The sequence below is a fragment of the Ictidomys tridecemlineatus genome, chromosome 13, assembly GCF_052094955.1.
Source record: "Ictidomys tridecemlineatus isolate mIctTri1 chromosome 13, mIctTri1.hap1, whole genome shotgun sequence".
NCBI lineage: Eukaryota > Metazoa > Chordata > Mammalia > Rodentia > Sciuridae > Ictidomys > Ictidomys tridecemlineatus.
In genome coordinates, this window is record NC_135489.1 from 80,884,397 (window position 1) to 80,902,513 (window position 18,117).

The following is an 18,117-nucleotide window of genomic DNA, read 5'->3' on the forward strand; positions in this document are numbered from 1 at the left end:
ATATATACATAGATATATATACAAAAACACAAACACAGAGACATTAAGAAGTAAAAATATATATGCCAATTGAAATTCATCATGAAATATATATCATTTGAAGATCCAAAAATATTTATTTTACTGAACATGGATGTATGTATCATGTTGTTCAAGTAGGAAGCTCACCCATAGGTTGATTTTCAGTTCAAACAGCATTTAGGAGGAGTGATTTCTTTTCACAGATTGTATCTCCCAAGTCAGCCACCTCAAAAGAATGTAGCTGGGAAACCAGGTAGGATTCTGTATGTGCATGTAAAAAGACATGTGCTGAATAGGCTGCAAAGAAAGGGAGACAGGAATTCAGATATTTGTTAAGTTTAAAAACACATGGAGTTCTATTACATTGGACTGGATTCATAACATGTACCCTTTATAATTCAAAAGGCCTGTCCAACTACGCCTCATGCCTCCTCTGTACTGCTAGTATTTTTATTCTGTTTGGGTTATTTTTCTCTATCATATTATGATTCGTAGTCAGAGTCTAGTAGGGTATGGGTTAGTGTCAGGGATTCAGTTTTTGGAATGGAAAATTGGAAAATAAGTCCAATGTTTATGCAAATATGTTCTACACAAAATCTTCCCACAATCATCCAGAAAAATGCCTTGACAATACCCTTGCCCCATGTAAGACGCAATTCGAGAAGAAGAGTTAGAAAATCATTGAATACATATGTGGAATGAAAAATGCTCAGGAGTTCACAACTTTGGAGGTGGTAGAGGAGTTTCCAGGAGTAAGGGACAGGATAAACACTCCACAAACATGGAGATCTGCTGGCCTAAAGACTTTTTGAGAAACTGCCTCTGAGAATGGGCTTTTGAAATATATGTTGTTGTCAGGAGCTTTAGCTTCTTTTGTAGTGAGACCATCAAACCTGGGTCTTCATCTATGTGACCTGGAGGATATGGTTTCTGATTTTCCAATTAACATGAGGCAGACGTGCTGAATTCTCTCTTTGTAGGTAAACTGTGGCCATTGGGGGCTAAGTGTCTCCCCGTGGGGACTCTGAAGCCATTTGGTCATCCTCCACTTTTCGTGGTGTTTCTTGCTGCTGCACTAGGAGTTTGGTATTTGCTTCACGAAATACAAGGAGTTTAACTGGGACACAGTGCTGGAGGGAGTTCTGTCACGTGTGGTGGGTCAGGGTCCTAGGAGAATGCACCAACCATGATTCTATCTTACAGAGCGTGGCCCCTTGACCATAGCAACCTGATTCTGAACATTGTACTGAAACCTCTTCATGTAACAAGATGCCTTTACATATAAGGGTCTGCTGCGTGCACCATGTCAGTCACAAGCCATTTGGAAGCCCATCGCAGATCCACATGGCCCCACCACAGATGTTTTATCACACACCTGCACACCACTGCTCTAGGCCCACTACTCAGCAGGCCCCACCATACTGGCATCTCTGTTCTTCATCATTTTCATGAAACCCGTCAATCAAGGCACCTGTCTGGTACACTCATGATCAGCAACAGGACATCCAAAGGTTCTCCAGTGCCACCTGGTCATGGGAATTTCAAATATTGCATGGTATTTATCTAGCCGTTTTTAAAGGATGAAGTTGGAGGCACTGTGGGTTTCCATTCATTCAGGAACCATTAAATGGTGAGAAAGATCATTTCAATGAAATCTCTGGAGAACTCTAACAAACAAGGCTTCCCACAGAGTGGCCAAAACGTCACATGAAACCAGGCCCACTGAGGTGTACAATGTGAGGTCCATGTGTGTTTTGACTCTCAACTATGGCTGCCAGGTCTTTAAGAATAAAATCATGTGATATCCTGGCTGAGATTCGCAGTGTTCTGTGGAAAGTCACCCTGGGCTTCGATCTCAGTTTCAAGGGGGGGCTCTCATGAGTAGCCTCGGAAAATCCCAACTCAATTCATGGCAATACTTCTCTGAGTTCAGTTCCAGAACTCAGTCTCCAAGGGAATCACACCAGAGTTCAAGCCCAGGCGGACCCAGTCCTCTCTTCCACCGCCACACAAATGACCACAATTCAAACCAAAACACTGCCAAAAGGCCCTCATCTTCTTCCATATAGACAATACTCATAACCTCTGGCTGGAGGTTTCCATGAGGGGCTCAGCCTAAGACAGTGTCCACAATAAGCTCCCTTGCCCATCATTTGCCTAATGTCAGGGTGGCCTGGACACCCTTCCTTTGAACCAGGAGTGATCAAATAGGCCTGCCTTTAATACTGCTCAGCTTCTCCGCTTGGAGGCCTGCTGATCTTGGGGTATAGATTCTTTGTGTGAATTGGAGTCATGAGAAAACCCAAGCACATAATGGCTAGCCTCTGCAGGGCTTTGAAAAACTCATTTGACCCAAAGGATCCCTATTCTCACTTGATGGAGGACAGGAACCTTACAGAGGAAGGCAAGAGACTTCATCCACATTGACTGCTTTTTTGCCATATTGGCTATGGATGCACATATGGGATCTTTCTTGAGATCCATCAGGTGCTGACAATCTAAGCCACAGACTTACGCAGGGCCAAGAGCCTTATTTAGACACATCCCTTTGCAAAGCAATTAAGCAAAGGGCCACAAGTGATGCCCGTTCGTTTGCATTTGAAAACTGTTTTCTTCAGGCTTCACAAAGGGGTGTCCTGAGGCAAAAACCTTGCTGACATCCAGGGAAACAGAACAATAGGTAAGCAAAAGGCCCAAAGCAGGGTTTCTCCACTGAGAACTTAATGGGCCCACTGATATCTGAGTTTTCTGAGATGCTCACTATTCATTTCAGCTATCTAGTACATGGCAATGTCACCAAGCTTGGAGGTGGTACATATATTGGACACAAAACCATGAGCCTATTCTGAAGAGTGGCCAGAATTCAGGAAAAAACCAGAAATTTAGGAAGATAGTAGGTTTTGCCCATGGATAAGGCAAGCCCCAGTCCATTCATAAATTGGGCAGGATGAATGCTGGAAGCTTTCTACTAGACAGGACACATCCATTGATGCATTCTCTTTTCTAATGTCTACAACCACGGACACAGTGCGATACACAGACATAGCAACACTCGCCTTGTCAAAAGACTTGCTAGAAACAGTCCACTCCAAACCAAACAAACCGCCTTTCCTAGCTCTTCTCAGAACATGAGACCAAACCACAGACTCACACCCACACCCACAAAGCCACCTCCTTCCCCCAAGTAGGTCTGTGACTACCCGCAGTGTTCTCTGACTGGTGGGCCATACTATGTTCCCCCGAAATGGCCTGTCCTGTCTCAGATCTGGACTCCTTGTCCAATTCTGTGAAGTTATCAGGAGCCAGGGGTGAACCACTGCCTGCTTTCTCAGGAAAGACCCCCTCAGAGCTTCCTTGGCAATTGGCCATCCTCACATCTGTAGGTACCAAGAAAGACTGACTCTGTCCTTGGTAAATCCAAACAAGTGAGCCCACTGGGACTGGCACTGGGACTGCCTCTGGGTGCCTGGCTTCCTGGATCCCAAGTTCAGAGAGTTCCATCACCAAGGAAGTGTGGTGAGGTCACTTCCTTCAGGAACTGAATGAGGTACCTGCCTTGGAAACCACTCTGTCCTAACTGCTGCTTCCAAGGGTCCCACGAGATGGAGGCTGCCCCTGCTTCCTGTGACACTTTCACAAGTTAGAATGGTATATCAACCATAGGCACCCAGGAAAAGCTCTCCACACAGGCCTGGTTTGGTAGATCTTGTCTACATTAAGAAGAGAGAGGCTCATTCAGACACATCTTTTCATCCTGACCAGGTTGTTTGCCACAGAAGATGACTTCTGCTCTCTCAGGTCCTTCCTGGCTGCCTACATCTTCTTCAGGGATCATTTCTGCATGGACCTTTGAGGTTCTCAGCAGGTGGAAGATCCCCTACATTCCTGTATTGTAAGACCAACTCTGTCCCTGCTCTTCTGTAAAGTTAGATTGAGGGAAAAGTAAATGCTTGGGGTTAAGAACATGTTCGATTTGGGTTAGAAATCATTCTGCTGGATGAAGAATGGTATTGGGAACCTGTGATATTTATAATAATATAGAGGTGAAATATATGTATGAAAACAGAAATCTAAGTAAGATTTGAAGGCCAGAAGGGCATTGGGCCCTTGATTGAAATACTTAGCTTTGAATTACATTCTGTACAGATGTCTCTGACAAATCCATGTACAATGGCATAGGACCTTGTACCTTGGATGATTGAATGTAGAAGAGAAGATCCAGTCAAAAAGGGATAGGAGGTAGGATTAGGAAGATAGTCAGTAGGTTTAGGAAGAAGAGTGGGTATAATATTTGGACCAAAAGTTCTTTAGCAATAGGGTGTCTGTTAGAGAGTGGATGTAAATGTCAGCAAATGTGAAGAGTCAGTCACAATGATGAACTGGGGAAGATATGTAGGAAAGCAGATATGAATATAGACATTAGGAAATCAGGAAAAGTATAAAGTGAGTGATAGGATTTGACATTTTCAACAGGGTTGAGGGTGAATATATAATCTAAGGCAGAAACAAATGTGTAGTCACCAATAGGATTGACATTTGAGAGCATTAGGCAACCTGGACAAGGATGGTTTTAGTAATCCATGCTAACTTTCCAATTAGGCTTTGGTACAATCATAAGTGTGACCTTTGCATTTTGTGTCCAGAATATCACTGTGATAAAATATATATGTAGATCAGGTGACATGAGTATTTCTTCAACTATTTTTGGGAGCAATGTATTGAAGACGTATAAATTAGCATTCGGGGGTACAAATAGGTATACCCAGGGTCTATGAGTATAGAGATAATGCATGAATAGACCACACTGTGAATAAAAAATATAACTGGTTCGAATTTAAATAATGGATTGAATTGATATCTGAAAATATATAGGAAATCTTATATTGATACAGGATCATTCATTCCAACCAGTTATACATCTAATGGTAATATTAGGGTGATGGTTTACCATGAGGGGTGTGTGAGTTTTGGTTCCAAAGTGATTATGGAAATCCAAAATAATATGCTTGGAAAGAAGTCTCATGAAAAGACCAGTCAAGAAACATGGAGGAATACATGTGTTCTGAAGCAGGATTTGATGGAAAGTGAACCAAATGCCTAGAAATTTGTGAACATGAGGATGAAATATATATCCTATGATGTGCATCAACTGAAGAAATAGTAATGTACCAGTGTTGAATAAAAATAAATGTCTAAATACACATCATGTCCCATAGGAGTCTACTTGCATTGATGTTAAACAGGGTCAGTTACTGAAGAAATGTTAGGACTTCTATTCACCATTCACTGAAGTTAGTTTTCAGTACTAGGAAACAAATACGTATTTCAGGTGGATGAATATTTCTGAGAATAATCTTGTGAAAAGTTGATTATAAATCCACATACATGAACATGAATTTAGGGAGTGTAAAATAAGACACATATATTTTATATTTTGAAAAATCTGGAGAGTGTGTGTGTGTATATATACATAGATATATATACACAAACACAAACACAGAGACATTAAGAAGTAAAAATATATATGCCAATTGAAATTCATCATGAAATATATATCATTTAAAGATCCAAAAATATTTATTTTACTGAACATGGATGTATGTATCATGTTGTTCAAGTAGGAAGCTCACCCATAGGTTGATTTTCAGTTCAAACAGCATTTAGGAGGAGTGATTTCTTCTCACAGATTGTATCTGCCAAGTCAGCCACCTCAAAAGAATGTAGCTGGGAAACTAGGTAGGATTCAGTATGTGCATGTAAAAAGACATGTGCTGAATAGGCTGCAAAGAAAGGGAGACGGGAATTCACATATTTGTTAAGTTTAAAAACACATGGAGATCTATTACATTGGACTAGATTCATAACATGTACCCTTTATAATTCAAAAGGCCTGTCCAACTACGCCTCATGCCTCCTCTGAACTGCTAGTATTTTTATTCTTTTTGGGTTATTTTTCTCTATCATATTATGATTCGTAGTCAGAGTCTAGTAGGTTATGGGCTAGTGTCAGGGATTCAGTTTTTGGAATGGAAAATAGGAAAATAAATCCAATGTTTATGCAAATATGTTCTACACAAAATCTTCCCACAATCATCCAGAAAAATTCCTTGACAATACCCTTGCCCCATGTAAGATGCAAATCGAGAAGAAGAGTTAGAAAATCATTGAATACATATGTGGAATGAAAAATGCTCAGGAGTTCACAACTTTGGAGGTGGTAGAGGAGTTTCCAGAAGTAAGGGACAGGAGAAACACTCCACAAACATGGAGCTCTGCTGGCCTAAAGACTTCTTGAGAAACTGCCTCTGAGAATGGGCTTTTGAAATATATGTTGTTGTCAGGGGCTTTAGCTTCTTTTGTAGTGAGACCATCAAAGCTGGGTCTTCATCTATGTGACCTGGAGGATATGGTTTCTGATTTTCCAATGAACATGAGGCAGAAGTGCTGAATTCTCTCTTTGTAGGTAAACTGTGGCCATTGGGGGCTAAGTGTCTCCCCGTGGGGACTCTGAAGCCATTTGGTCATCCTCCACTTTTCGTGGTGTTTCTTGCTGCTGCACTAGGAGTTTGGTATTTGCTTCACGAAATAGAAGGAGTTTAACTGGGACACAGTGCTGGAGGGAGTTCTGTCACGTGTGGTGGGTCAGGGTCCTAGGAGAATGCACCAACCATGATTCTATCTACAGAGTGTGGCCCCTTGACCATAGCAACCTGATTCTGAACATTGTTCTGAAACCTCTTCATATAACAAGATGCCTTTACATATAAGGGTCTGCTGGGTGCACCATGTCAGTCACAAGCCATTTGGAAGCCCATCGCAGATACACATGGCCCCACCACACATGTTTTATCACACACCTGCACACCACTGCTCTAGGCCCACTACTCAGCAGGCCCCACCATACTGGCATCTCTGTTCTTCATCATTTTCATGAAACCCGTCAATCAAGGCACCTGTCTGGTACACTCATGATCAGCAACAGGACATCCAAAGGTTCTCCAGTGCCACCTGGTCACGGGAATTTCAAAGATTGCATGGTATTTATCTAGCCGTTTTTAAAGGATGAAGTTGGAGGCACTGTGGGTTTCCATTCATTCAGGAACCATTAAATGGTGAGAAAGATCATTTCAATGAAATCTCTGGAGAACTCTAACAAACAAGGCTTCCCAAAGAGTGGCCAAAACGTCACATGAAACCAGGCCCACTGAGGTGTACAATGTGAGGTCCATGTGTGTTTTGACTCTCAACTATGGCTGCCAGGTCTTTAAGAATAAAATCATGTGATATCCTGGCTGAGATTCCCAGTGTTCTGTGGAAAGTCACCCTGGGCTTCGATCTCAGTTTCCAGGGGGGGCTCTCATGGGTGGCCTTGGAAAATCCCAACTCAATTCATGGCAATACTTCTCTGAGTTCAGTTCCAGAACTCAGTCTCCAAGGGAATCACACCAGAGTTCAAGCCCAGGCGGACCCAGTCCTCTCTTCCACCGCCACACAAATGACCACAATTCAAACCAAAACACTGCCAAAAGGCCCTCATCTTCTTCCATATAGACAATACTCATAACCTCTGGCTGGAGGTTTCCATGAGGGGTGCAGCCTAAGACAGTGTCCACAATAAGCTCCCTTGCCCATCATTTGCCTAATGTCAGGGTGGCCTGGACACCCTTCCTTTGAACCAGGAGTGATCAAATAGGCCTGCCTTTAATACTGCTCAGCTTCTCCGCTTGGAGGCCTGCTGATCTTTGGGTATAGATTCTTTGTGTGAATTGGAGTCATGAGAAAACCCAAGCACATAATGGCTAGCCTCTGCAGGGCTTTGAAAAACTCATTTGACCCAAAGGATCCCTATTCTCACTTGATGGAGGACAGGAACCTTACAGAGGAAGGCAAGAGACTTCATCCACATTGACTGCTTTTTTGCCATATTGGCTATGGATGCACATATGGGATCTTTCTTGAGATCCATCAGGTGCTGACAATCTAAGCCACAGCCTTACACAAGGGCAAGAGGCTGATTCAGACACATCCCTTTGCAAAGCAATTAAGCAAAGAGCCACAAGTGATGCCCGTTCGTTTGCATTTGAAAACTGTTTTCTTCAGGCTTCACAAAGGGGTGTCCTGAGGCAAAGACCTTGCTGACATCCAGGGAAACAAAACAATAGGTAAGCAAAAGGCCCTAAGCAGGGTTTCTCCACTGAGACTTTAATGGGCCCACTGATATCTGAGTTTTCTGAGATGCTCACTATTCATTTCAGCTATCTAGTACATGGCAATGTCACCAAGCTTGGAGGTGGTACATATCTTGGACACAAAACCATGAGCCTATTCTGAAGAGTGGCCAGAATTCAGGAAAATACCAGAAATTTAGGAAGATAGTAGGTTTTGCCCATGGATAAGGCAAGCCCCAGTCCATTCATAAATTGGGCAGGATGAATGCTGGAAGCTTTCTACTAGACAGGACACATCCATTGATGCATTCTCTTTTCTAATGTCTACAACCACGGACACAGTGCGATACACAGACATAGCAACACTCGCCTTGTCAAAAGACTTGCTAGAAACAGTCCACTCCAAACCAAACAAACCGCCTTTCCTAGCTCTTCTCAGAACATGAGACCAAACCACAGACTCACACCCACACCCACAAAGCCACCTCCTTCCCCCAAGTAGGTCTGTGACTACCCGCAGTGTCCTCTGACAGGTGGGCCATACTATGTTCCCCCGAAATGGCCTGTCCTGTCTCAGATCTGGACTCCTTGGCCTATTCTGAGAAGTTATCAGGAGCCAGGGGTGAGCCACTACCTGCTTTCTCAGGAAAGACCTCCTTCAGAGCTTTCTTGGCAATTGGCCATCCTCACATCTGTAGGTACCAAGAAAGACTGACTCTGTCCTTGGTAAATCCAAACAAGTGAGCCCACTGGGACTGGCACTGGGACTGCCTCTGGGTGCCTGGCTTCCTGGATCCCAAGTTCAGAGAGTTCCATCACCAAGGAAGTGTGGTGAGGTCACTTCCTTCAGGAACTGAATGAGGTCACTGCCTTGGAAACCACTCTGTCCTAACTGTTGCTTCCAAGGGTCCCATGAGATGGAGGCTGCCCCTGCTTCCTGTGACACTTTCACAAGTTAGAATGGTATATCAACCATAGGCACCCAGGAAAAGCTCTCCACACAGGCCTGGTTTGGTCCATCTTGTCTACATTAAGAAGAGAGAGGCTCATTCAGACACATCTTTTCATCCTGACCAGGTTGTGTGCCACAGAAGATGACTTCTGCTCTCTCAGGTCCTTCCTGGCTGCCTACATCTTCTCCAGGGATCATTTCTGCATGGACCTTTGAGGTTCTCAGCAGGTGGAAGATCCCCTACATTCCTGTATTGTAAGACCAACTCTGTCCCTGCTCTTGTGTAAAGTTAGATTGAGGGAAAAGTAAATGCTTGGGGTTAAGAACATGTTCGATTTGGGTTAGAAATCATTCTGCTGGATGAAGAATGGTATTGGGAACCTGTGATATTTATAATAATATAGAGGTGAAATATATGTATGAAAACAGAAATCTAAGTAAGATTTGAAGGCCAGAAGGGCATTGGGCCCTTGATTGAAATACTTAGCTTTGAATTACATTCTGTACAGATGTCTCTGACAAATCCATATACAATGGCATAGGACCTTGTACCTTGGATGATTGAATGTAGAAGAGAAGATCCAGTCAAAAAGGGATAGGAGGTAGGATTAGGAAGATAGTCAGTAGGTTTAGGAAGAAGAGTGGGTATAATATTTGGACCAAAAGTTCTTTAGCAAAAGGGTGTCTGTTAGAGAGTGAATGTAAATGTCAGCACATGTGAAGAGTCAGTCACAATGATGAACTGGGGAAGATATGTAGGAAAGCAGATATGAATATAGACATTAGGAAATCAGGAAAAGTATAAAGTGAGTGATAGGATATGACATTTTGAACAGGTTTGAGGTTAAATATATAATCTAAGGCAGAAACAAATGTGTAGTCACCAATAGGATTGACATTTGAGAGCATTAGGCAACCTGGACAAGGATGGTTTTAGTATTCCATGCTAACTTTCCAATTAGGCTTTGGTACAATCATAAGTGTGACCTTTGCATTTTGTGTCCAGAATATCACTGTGATAAAATATATATGTAGATCAGGTGACATGAGTATTTCTTCAACTATTTTTGGGAGCAATGTATTGAAGACGTATAAATTAGCATTCGGGGGTACAAATAGGTATACCCAGGGTCTATGAGTATAGAGATAATGCATGAATAGACCACACTGTGAATAAAGAATATAACTGGTTCCAATTTAAATAATGGATTGAATTGATATCTGAAAATATATAGGAAATCTTATATTGATACAGGATCATTCATTCCAACCAGTTATACATCTAATGGTAATATTAGGGTGATGGTTTACCATGAGGGGTGTGTGAGTTTTGGTTCCAAAGTGATTATGGAAATCCAAAATAATATGCTTGGAAAGAAGTCTCATGAAAAGACCAGTCAAGAAACATGGAGGAATACATGTGTTCTGAAGCAGGATTTGATGGAAAGTAAACCAAATGCCTAGAAATTTGTGAACACGAGGATGAAATATATATCCTATGATGTGCATCAACTGAAGAAATAGTAATGTGCCAGTGTTGAATAAAAATAAATGTCCAAATACACATCATGTCCCATAGGAGTCTACTTGCATTGATGTTAAACAGGGTCAGTTACTGAAGAAATGTTAGGACTTCTATTCACCATTCACTGAAGTTAGTTTTCAGTACTAGGAAACAAATACGTATTTCAGGTGGATGAATATTTCTGAGAATAATCTTGTGAAAAGTTGATTATAAATCCACATACATGAACATGAATTTAGGGAGTGTAAAATAAGACACATTTATTTTATATTTTGAAAAATCTGGAGAGTGTGTGTGTGTGTATATATACATAGATATATATACACAAACACAAACACAGAGACATTAAGAAGTAAAAATATATATGCCAATTGAAATTCATCATGAAATATATATCATTTAAAGATCCAAAAATATTTATTTTACTGAACATGGATGTATGTATCATGTTGTTCAAGTAGGAAGCTCACCCATAGGTTGATTTTCAGTTCAAACAGCATTTAGGAGGAGTGATTTCTTCTCACAGATTGTATCTGCCAAGTCAGCCACCTCAAAAGAATGTAGCTGGGACACCAGGTAGGATTCTGTATGTGCATGTAAAAAGACATGTGCTGAATAGGCTGCAAAGAAAGGGAGACAGGAATTCACATATTTGTTAAGTTTAAAAACACATGGAGATCTATTACATTGGACTGGATTCATAACATGTACCCTTTATAATTCAAAAGGCCTGTCCAACTACGCCTCATGCCTCCTCTGAACTGCTAGTATTTTTATTCTGCTTGGGTTATTTTTCTCTATCATATTATGATTCATAGTCAGGGTCTAGTAGGGTATGGGTTAGTGTCAGGGATTCAGTTTTTGTAATGGAAAATAGGAAAATAAATCCAATGTTTATGCAAATGTGTTCTACACAAAATCTTCCCACAATCATCCAGAAAAATGCCTTGACAATACCCCTGCCCCATGTAAGACGAAATTCGAGAAGAAGGGTTAGAAAATCATTGAATACATATGTGGAATGAAAAATGCTCAGGAGTTCACAACTTTGGAGGTGGTAGAGGAGTTTCCAGAAGTAAGGGACAGGATAAACACTCCACAAACATGGAGCTCTGCTGGCCTAAAGACTTCTTGAGAAACTGCCTCTGAGAATGGGCTTTTGAAATATATGTTGTTGTCAGGAGCTTTAGCTTCTTTTGTAGTGAGACCATCAAAGCTGGGTCTTCATCTATGTGACCTGGAGGATATGGTTTCTGATTTTCCAATGAACATGAGGCAGAAGTGCTGAATTCTCTCTTTGTAGGTGAACTGTGGCCATTGGGGGCTAAGTGTCTCCCCGTGGGGACTCTGAAGCCATTTGGTCATCCTCCACTTTTCGTGGTGTTTCTTGCTGCTGCACTAGGACTTTGGTATTTGCTTCACGAAATAGAAGGAGTTTAACTGGGACACAGTGCTGGAGGGAGTTCTGTCACGTGTGGTGGGTCAGGGTCCTAGGAGAATGCACCAACCATGATTCTATCTTACAGAGCTAGGCCCCTTGACCATAGCAACCTGATTCTGAACATTGTTCTGAAACCTCTTCATGTAACAAGATGCCTTTACATATAAGGGTCTGCTGGGTGCACCATGTCAGTCACAAGCCATTTGGAAGCCCATCGCAGATCCACATGGCCCCACCACAGATGTTTTATCACACACCTGTACACCACTGCTCTAGGCCCACTACTCAGCAGGCCCCACCATACTGGCATCTCTGTTCTTCATCATTTTCATGAAACCCGTCAATCAAGGCACCTGTCTCGTACACTCATGATCAGCAACAGGACATCCAAAGGTTCTCCAGTGCCACCTGGTCATGGGAATTTCAAAGATTGCATGGTATTTATCTAGCCATTTTTAAAGGATGAAGTTGGAGGCACTGTGGGTTTCCATTCATTCAGGAACCATTAAATGGTGAGAAAGATCATTTCAATGAAATCTCTGGAGAACTCTAACAAACAAGGCTTCCCAAAGAGTGGCCAAAACGTCACATGAAACCAGGCCCACTGAGGTGTACAATGTGAGGTCCATGTGTGTTTTGACTCTCAACTATGGCTGCCAGGTCTTTAAGAATAAAATCATGTGATATCCTGGCTGAGATTCCCAGTGTTCTATGGAAAGTCACCCTGGGCTTCGATCTCAGTTTCCAGGGGGGGCTCTCATGAGTGGCCTCGGAAAATCCCAACTCAATTCATGGCAATACTTCTCTGAGTTCACTTCCCTAACTCAGTCTCCAAGGGAATCACACCAGAGTTCAAACCCAGGCGGACCCAGTCCTCTCTTCCACCGCCACACAAATGACCACAATTCAAACCAAAACACTGCCAAAAGGCCGTCATCTTCTTCCATATAGACAATACTCATAACCTCTGGCTGGAGGTTTCCATGAGGGGTGCAGCCTAAGACAGTGTCCACAATAAGCTCCCTTGCCCATCATTTGCCTAATGTCAGGGTGGCCTGGACACCCTTCCTTTGAACCAGGAGTGATCAAATAGGCCTGCCTTTAATACTGCTCAGCTTCTCCGCTTGGAGGCCTGCTGATCTTGTGGTATAGATTCTTTGTGTGAATTGGAGTCATGAGAAAACCCAAGCACATAATGGCTAGCCTCTGCAGGGCTTTGAAAAACTCATTTGACCCAAAGGATCCCTATTCTCACTTGATGGAGGACAGGAACCTTACAGAGGAAGGCAAGAGACTTCATCCACATTGACTGCTTTTTTGCCATATTGGCTAAGGATGCACATATGGGATCTTTCTTGAGATCCATCAGGTGCTGACAATCTAAGCCACAGCCTTACACAGGGCCAAGAGGCTGATTCAGACACATCCCTTTGCAAAGCAATTAAGCAAAGAGCCACAAGTGATGCCCGTTCGTTTGCATTTGAAAACTGTTTTCTTCAGGCTTCACAAAGGGGTGTCCTGAGGCAAAGACCTTGCTGACATCCAGGGAAACAGAACAATAGGTAAGCAAAAGGCCCAAAGCAGGGTTTCTCCACTGAGAACTTAATGGGCCCACTGATATCTGAGTTTTCTGAGATGCTCACTATTCATTTCAGCTATCTAGTACATGGCAATGTCACCAAGCTTGGAGGTGGTACATATCTTGGACACAAAACCATGAGCCTATTCTGAAGAGTGGCCAGAATTCAGGAAAAAAACCAAAAATTTAGGAAGATAGTAGGTTTTGCCCATGGATAAGGCAAGCCCCAGTCCATTCATAAATTGGGCAGGATGAATGCTGGAAGCTTTCTACTAGACAGGACACATCCATTGATGCATTCTCTTTTCTAATGTCTACAACCACGGACACAGTGCGATACACAGACATGGCAACACTCGCCTTGTCAAAAGACTTGCTAGAAACAGTACACTCCAAACCAAACAAACCGCCTTTCCTAGCTCTTCTCAGAACATGAGACCAAACCACAGACTCACACCCACACCCTCAAAGCCACCTCCTTCCCCCAAGTAGGTCTGTGACTACACGCAGTGTCCTCTGACTGGTGGGCCATACTATGTTCCCCCGAAATGGCCTGTTCTGTCTCAGATCTGGACTCCTTGGCCAATTCTGTGAAGTTATCAGGAGCCAGGGGTGAGCCACTACCTTTCTTTGTCAGGAAAGACCCCCTTCAGAGCTTCCTTGGCAATTGGCCATCCTCACATCTGTAGGTACCAAGAAAGACTGACTCTGTCCTTGGTAAATCCAAACAAGTGAGCCCACTGGGACTGGCACTGGGACTGCCTCTGGGTGCCTGGCTTCCTGGATCCCAAGTTCAGAGAGTTCCATCACCAAGGAAGTGTGGTGAGGTCACTTCCTTCAGGAACTGAATGAGGTCACTGCCTTGGAAACCACTCTGTCCTAACTGTTGCTTCCAAGGGTCCCATGAGATGGAGGCTGCCCCTGCTTCCTGTGACACTTTCACAAGTTAGAATGGTATATCAACCATAGGCACCCAGGAAAAGCTCTCCACACAGGCCTGGTTTGGTCCATCTTGTCTACATTAAGAAGAGAGAGGCTCATTCAGACACATCTTTTCATCCTGACCATGTTGTTTGCCACAGAAGATGACTTCTGCTCTCTCAGGTCCTTCCTGGCTGCCTACATCTTCTCCAGGGATCATTTCTGCATGGACCTTTGAGGTTCTCAGCAGGTGGAAGATCCCCTACATTCCTGTTTTGTAAGACCAACTCTGTCCCTGCTCTTCTGTAAAGTTAGATTGAGGGAAAAGTAAATGCTTGGGGTTAAGGACATGTTCGATTTGGGTTAGAAACCATTCTGCTGGATGAAGAATGGTATTGGGAACCTGTGATATTTATAATAATATAGAGGTGAAATATATGTATGAAAACAGAAATCTAAGTAAGATTTCAAGGCCAGAAGGGCATTGGGCCCTTGATTGAAATACTTAGCTTGAATAACATTCTGTACAGATGTCTCTGACAAATCCATATACAATGGCATAGGACCTTGTACCTTGGATGATTGAATGTAGAAGAGAAGATCCAGTCAAAAAGGGATAGTAGGTAGGATTAGGAAGATAGTCAGTAGGTTTAGGAAGAAGAGTGGGTATAATATTTGGACCAAAAGTTCTTTAGCAATAGGGTGTCTGTTAGAGAGTGAATGTAAATGTCAGCACATGTGAAGAGTCAGTCACAATGATGAACTGGGGAAGATATGTAGGAAAGCAGATATGAATATAGACATTAGGAAATCAGGAAAAGTATAAAGTGAGTGATAGGCTTTGACATTTTCAACAGGGTTCAGGTTGAATATATAATCTAAGGCAGAAACAAATGTGTAGTCACCAATAGGATTGACATTTGAGAGCATTAGGCAACATGGACAAGGATGGTTTTAGTAATCCATGCTAACTTTCCAATTAGGCTTTGGTACAATCATAAGTGTGACCTTTGCATTTTGTGTCCAGAATATCACTGCGATAAAATATATATGTAGATCAGGTGACATGAGTATTTCTTCAACTATTTTGGGAAGCAATGTATTGAAGAGGTATAAATTAGCATTTGGGGGTACAAATAGGTATACCCAGGGTCTATGAGTATAGAGATAATGCATGAATAGACCACACTGTGAATAAAGAATATAACTGGTTCCAATTTAAATAATGGATTGAATTGATATCTGAAAATATATAGGAGATCTTATATTGATACAGGATCATTCATTCCAACCAGTTATACATCTAATGGTAATATTAGGGTGATGGTTTACCATGAGGGGTGTGTGAGTTTTGGTTCCAAAGTGATTATGGAAATCCAAAATATTATGCTTGGAAAGAAGTCTCATGAAAAGACCAGTCAAGAAACATGGAGGAATACATGTGTTCTGAAGCAGGATTTGATGGAAAGTGAACCAAATGCCTAGAAATTTGTGAACATGAGGATGAAATATATATCCTATGATGTGCATCAACTGAAGAAATAGTAATGTGCCAGTGTTGAATAAAAATAAATGTCCAAATACACATCATGTCTCATAAAAGTCTACTTGCATTGATGTTAAACAGGGTCAGTTACTGAAGAAATGTTAGGATTTCTATTCACCATTCACTGAAGTTAGTTTTCAGTACTAGGAAACAAATACGTATTTCAGGTGGATGAATATTTCTGAGAATAATCTTGTGAAAAGTTGATTATAAATCCACATACATGAACAAGAATTTAGGGAGTGTAAAATAAGACACATATATTTTATATTTTGAAAAATCTGGAGAGTGTGTGTGTGTATATATACATAGATATATATACACAAACACAAACACAGAGACATTAAGAAGTAAAAATATATATTCCAATTGAAATTCATCATCAAATATATATCATTTAAAGATCCAGAAATATTTATTTTACTGAACATGGATGTATGTATCATGTTGTTCAAGTAGGAAGCTCACCCATAGGTTGATTTTCAGTTCAAACAGCATTTAGGAGGAGTGATTTCTTCTCACAGATTGTATCTGCCAAGTCAGCCACCTCAAAAGAATGTAGCTGGGAAACCAGGTAGGATTCTGTATGTGCATGTAAAAAGACATGTGCTGAATAGGCTGCAAAGAAAGGGAGACAGGAATTCACATACTTGTTAAGTTTAAAAACACATGGAGTTCTATTACATTGGACTGGATTCATAACATGTACCCTTTATAATTCAAAAGGCCTGTCCAACTACGCCTCATCGCTCCTCTGAACTGCTAGTATTTTTATTCTCTTTGGGTTATTTTTCTCTATCATATTATGATTCGTAGTCAGAGTCTAGTAGGGTATGGGTTAGTGTCAGGGATTCAGTTTTTGGAATGGAAAATAGGAAAATAAATCCAATGTTTATGCAAATATGTTCTACACAAAATCTTCCCACAATCATCCAGAAAAATGCCTTGACAATACCCTTGCCCCATGTAAGACGCAATTCGAGAAGAAGAGTTAGAAAATCATTGAATACATATGTGGAATGAAAAATGCTCAGGAGTTCACAACTTTGGAGGTGGTAGAGGAGTTTCCAGAAGTAAGGGACAGGAGAAACACTCCACAAACATGGAGCTCTGCTGGCCTAAAGACTTCTTGAGAAACTGCCTCTGAGAATGGGCTTTTGAAATATATGTTGTTGTCAGGAGCTTTAGCTTCTTTTGTAGTGAGACCATCAAAGCTGGGTCTTCATCTATGTGACCTGGAGGATATGGTTTCTGATTTTCCAATGAACATGAGGCAGAAGTGCTGAATTCTATCTTTGTAGGTAAACTGTGGCCATTGGGGGCTAAGTGTCTCCCCGTGGGGACTCTGAAGCCATTTGGTCATCCTCCACTTTTCGTGGTGTTTCTTGCTGCTGTACTAGGAGTTTGGTATTTGCTTCACGAAATACAAGGAGTTTAACTGGGACACAGTGCTGGAGGGAGTTCTGCCACGTGTGGTGGGTCAGGGTCCTAGGAGAATGCACCAACCATGATTCTTTCTTACAGAGTGTGGCCCCTTGACCATAGCAACCTGATTCTGAACATTGTTCTGAAACCTCTTCATATAACAAGATGCCTTTACATATAAGGGTCTTCTGGGTGCACCATGTCAGTCACAAGCCATTTGGAAGCCCATCGCAGATCCACATGGCCCCACCACAGATGTTTTATCACACACCTGCACACCACTGCTCTAGGCCCACTACTCAGCAGGCCCCACCATACTGGCATCTCTGTTCTTCATCATTTTCATGAAACCCGTCAATCAAGGCACCTGTCTGGTACACTCATGATCAGCAACAGGACATCCAAAGGTTCTCCAGTGCCACCTGGTCATGGGAATTTCAAAGATTGCATGGTATTTATCTAGCCGTTTTTAAAGGATGAAGTTGGAGGCACTGTGGGTTTCCATTCATTCAGGAACCATTAAATGGTGAGAAAGATCA